The sequence below is a fragment of the Octodon degus genome, unplaced genomic scaffold (genome assembly GCF_000260255.1).
Source record: "Octodon degus isolate 3935 unplaced genomic scaffold, OctDeg1.0 scaffold00031, whole genome shotgun sequence".
Taxonomy (NCBI): domain Eukaryota; kingdom Metazoa; phylum Chordata; class Mammalia; order Rodentia; family Octodontidae; genus Octodon; species Octodon degus.
The window spans coordinates 12,741,443-12,746,316 of record NW_004524607.1 but is presented as its reverse complement, the minus strand read 5'-3'; the positions used below and the strand labels follow the sequence as shown (position 1 = coordinate 12,746,316).

At 42.4% G+C, this 4,874-nt stretch overlaps 1 pseudogene; it reads left to right on the top strand.

Annotated features, from left to right (window-relative positions):
• The first annotated feature begins 3,006 nt into the window (after positions 1 to 3,006).
• On the top strand, positions 3,007 to 3,342 carry LOC101579920 (annotated as a pseudogene).
• The last annotated feature ends 1,532 nt before the right edge of the window (positions 3,343 to 4,874 follow it).

The following is a 4,874-nucleotide window of genomic DNA, read 5'->3' as shown; positions in this document are numbered from 1 at the left end:
AAAAAAAAAAAGTGATTCTGGGCTACAAAAGCAAGGTAGCAGGCATCAAAATTTATGACTTGAAATTCTACTACAGATGGGCTGGCCAGATAGCTCAGCAGAATAAAGCACCTGATTAGGTGGAGTGAAGGGACCGGTGTTCAATCCCTGGCACTGCAGGCCATGCTGGCCCCGCTCCTGGGGCTTGAGGAGACTGCAATTGAAACTGGGCATGGTGGCACACACCTGTAATCCTGGGAGGCTGACAACAGGAGGATCACTATGAGTCCAATCTGTGTAGTGAGACTCTGTACTAAATACATTTTTTAAAAAACTGTAGAGAAAGAGAGAAAGTAATTATAAGACAGAGATATGATTAAAAGTAGCATGGCAGTGGCAAAAAAATAGACCTGAGGATCAATGCAACAGAGTAGAGAGTGCCGGAACAACTCCAAACACACTTATCTCAACTCATCTTCAATGAAAAGGCCAAAGACATTCACTGGAAGAAAGATTCCAATCCTCCTCAATAAATGGTGCTGGAAAAACTGGCTTTCCACTTACTGAAGACTAAAGCTAGAACCATGTCTATCACCAGGTACTAAAATAAAAAGGATCAAAGCTCTAAATATTAAAATAGTAACGCTAAATCTGCTGAAAGACAGCATAGGTAGAACTCTTGAGGGACATAAATGTAGGCAAAGATTTCATGAACAAAACTCCAACTGCATAGGAAATACTGCAGATAATCAAAAACTGGGATTTCATCTTACTAAAAAGCTTTTTCTTTTTTTTTTTTTGCGGCACCGGGGATTGAACTCAGGCCGTTGCACTTGCCAGGCAAGAGCTTATTCTATGGAGCTATCTCCCCGGCCCACTAAAAAAGCTTTCTCACAGTAAAAGAAATCAACAGAATAAAAAGACAAACCCCGAAAGTACAGGAAAAAATTTTAACTAGCTGTTCCTTGGACAAAGGTCTAATATCTAGAACAAATACAGAATGTTAAAATTGAGACCTCAAATTTAAAGACTTAGTCCAAAAATGGGCACCTGAGATGAATGCACACTTCTCAGATGAAGGAGTACAAATAGCAAATAAATACCTGAAAAGATGTTCAGCAGCACTATCATTCAAGAGATGCAAATTAAGACAATGCCGAGATTCTGTTGCAGTCAGGAAGAATGGCTGTCATCAAGAAATCAACCAATAACAAGGGCTGCTGGTGGTGTGGTGCTAAAAGTACACTGCTCCTCTGTTGATGGGAGGTAAACCGGTGCAACTACTGTGGAAATCAGCTTGGCAGTTCCTCAAAGAACTAGAACTAGAGATCCAATTTGACTCAGTTAATCTCCTTTGTATCTTCCCAAAAGACTTGAAATCATCATACAGTAATGATGTATATATATGCACCCACGTTTATAGCAGCATAGTTTGTAATACCTGCATAGCAGAAACAATCAAAATGTCCATCAAGCAATAAATGGATAAAAAAGATGTGGGTTTTTTATACCATGGAGTACTTCTTGGCCCTAATTAGGGATATAGTTCAGACATTTGCAGCTAAATGGATGGACCTTGAGAACATATTCTGTTTTAAAAAATTTTTTTCCATAATTTTATTGAGAAACAAATAGCAATGAGACAGTTTCAAACCAAATTGGTAGGACAGTTTCAATAATTAACACGTTGCATACATTCTTCCTAGTGGTTAATTGCTGTACAAGATGCGGACTTGATATCCTATTTACAAACACCATTAGAACAAATCCCTCTATTCATTAAGAGAATGTAACTATACATCTATAGTTACAAAATACACAGATACAAAATGGGCATTCATCTGTATCCCTTTTTTTGTTAAGTTCCCTCATTTGAATATTATAGGTGTGTAAACTCAGCAAAGTATTCTAAAAGAGTCCAGTAGTCCATAATAGTATTGGGTCTTCCACTTCACTGGCGATGTCAGAAATTGTTGACCTGAGTTCCCTACAGCTCAACATAACAGCATGGCTTTACTTCTTATATTTTGTTTTTATACTTTTCTGTTGGATAGTTAAGACCAAGGTAAAGTAAGACCTATGCAACAAGAGTTGTAGCTTTTGGGTCTGATAAGGTCAGTGAAATCCCCTCAGGATTTATCCTGAGATCCTGTACCTCAGATTGTAGAACCCTTGTCAGTGTCAGTCATGTGGATGAGTGAGAACATATTCTTAAGTAAAATAAATATGACACCTTTATGAATATCACATTGTCTCTCTTGTATGAGAAACTAAAATATAAAGAAGAATCAAAATGTATAATTGATGTTGCAAAATATGAAAAATTGTTTAAAATAAAAGAGGAACTAGGGAAGAGTGAGAGGGAAAAGAAAAATGAGAAAAGAAGAGGCAAATGGAAACAAAGCTTTGTGAATAAGTGGGGAAGAGGGGTTGTAGCGTGGGGGGTGGAATGGGAAAAAAGAGGAATTCCAGTATATCATGTAGAGGTACAAATTCTCTATGATGAATGTGATGATTGTGTATATGTGAATTTTACCAATAAATTTAATTTTAAAAATTCAATTGTTAGATTCAATGATGACCTTATGGGTAAATAAAATTGAGTTCTTGTTCACTTCAGCTGGTGAGCAGAGTCTTGGAGAGTATTGAGTTTGTAAACCAGAGTACCACTTTATCAGGATGATAAGCTGGTTTGGTTGAAACAAATTGAGAGATGGGGATTTCAAAGAGAGAAATCCACCCCAGACTAGATTAATTAATCCACAAATGAGAAGCCCGAAGGTGTATGAGGTTCAGACATGTATCTTCAAAGGACTATAAGGCACACCAGAAAAGCCCCCAGAGACTGGAAGAAACATGAGCAGGGAGCATTCTGTACTTTAATCTCTGTTTTTTAAGGATAGTGTCGATGGGACATTGCCCTGTGAATGCAGAGGAGCAGGATAACATGAGATTTGGTAATGCTTTGTGGAGAAATCTGCTCAGGAGAGTCAACAATGGTTACTCTACCCCTCTTGGGTAGTCATTATGGCTAAGCATCATCCGGATTTGATATTTTACCGCAAGCAAGCTGGCATTGCCATCGGAAGACTGTGTGAAAAATGTGACGGCAAGTGCATAGTCTGTGACTCCTACATGCGTCCCTGCACCCTGGTGCGAATATGCAATGAGTGTAATTATGGTTCTTATCAGGGGCGCTGAGTGATCTGTGGAAGCCCAGGAGGCTCTGATACCTATTATTGTAAAGAGTGCACCATCCAGGAGAAGGACCGAGATGGCTGCCTAAAGATCGTCAACTTGGGGAGCTCTAAGACAGACCTCTTCTATGAACGCAAAAAATACGGCTTCAAGAAGAGGTGATTGGCAGGTGGCCCCTGGCTCCCCTATGAAGCTGCTGCAGCTGCCAGAAAAGACACCCACACCTACCAGCACAGACCTGGGCCCACCCACCACACTCACCTGCCCCTGTGCTGCCACCTCACCACCCTCCCCTCTCCCTGGCCTGGGCCGGGGTGGGCTCAGAAGAGGATTCTTCACAGAGCACACCAGCCGGCCACCCAGGGAAAACCTTTAGATTAGTTCATGGCTTTCTTTAACTCTTGTGCAGCAAGGCTATTCTCCACATTGATGTGTTCTCTGTATTCCAGGAGCTAAGAAGCAGGAGTCCCTTCCTTCCGGTCTTGTGACACAGGGCTAACTCTGAAGCCCTCCCTCCCCCAGTGCCCAGCATGTCCCTCAGCAGCTCAGCTATATGGCAGTTGTCCTTGATGACCCTTCAGAGTGTGGCAGAGAGCTATCATGACAGTCATTGTGGTGCAAGCATTTAATCGTGTAGCACCGGGTGGTGTGGGTTTCAGATTTTCTTATGAAAAATTGGAAGCTCTTTCTGTTGCTATTATATTAATAAAGTTGGTGTTTATTTTCTGGAAAAAAAACAATGGTTACCTTTCATTCTGTGATCTGGGAACCACATATACCTTCTTTCTGCCTTTGTTATGTCTGGGGGGCTGTATGTTTCCTCAACTTTGTGTCTTGAACTTCAGCTTTGGAGAACTTTCCCAGTTTTCCTATGAAAAGCATTGGAACAGCTTCCAAGGCAATTGCTTTCTACACAGAAAGCAATTTCAAGTGCAGGGATTTCAAACCAGAGGTTGCATTAGAATTCCACTCTTCTTTCCACTGGCTGATTGTGGCCGGTGGGGGAGGCAGCAGCATACTCTAAGTCGGGACCAGGTGAATTCTTTCATGCTGTCAAGGGGAGAGATCAACCTGGCCGAAGTAGGAAAGGACTATAGCGAGGATGTACTGGTGTGGAGAGAGGATGGTGGTCAGAGAGAAGCCATACCTGGAAAAGGAGGCGCAGGGAGCGCAGTAGAGCTACACCGAGAGCAGATATGTCAGTGTTGTGTAACCTGGTCAAGAGAAAGGCCCTGATGCCCACAGTGGAACCCCCAAGAGACTGTGACAAGGCGATGAGGACACTTGGATCAGAAGCTGGTCTGAGAAGCCATAAGGAAAGGAGTTCCTGAGTGCTGGAGTAAAGGGTCTTAGGCAGCAATAGCCACAGAAGATATATCCATGGAACTTTGGCCTGGACACAGATCTCAGAGGCACTAGGGTGAGGAGGATGCACAGCCTGCCATAAAAGTCAAGATCTAAAGAGGAATGCTGTTGTTTTCTAAGAAGGCCTGGAGTGTGGGCAGGTCAGGTGGGAACTACCCAGGTAGACAGGGACTGAAGGAGGACTGTGGGGTTGGAATCCTCTCCTCCTCAGGCTGTGCTGCAGCATGGGCCCAATTCAGAGGAGAAGGAGTTCACCTTGTCATATGCCCTCAGGGTCTTGTCCTATGTGAATAATCCTGACCACAGGATACTCTGTGAAGAAAGCAGAGTGT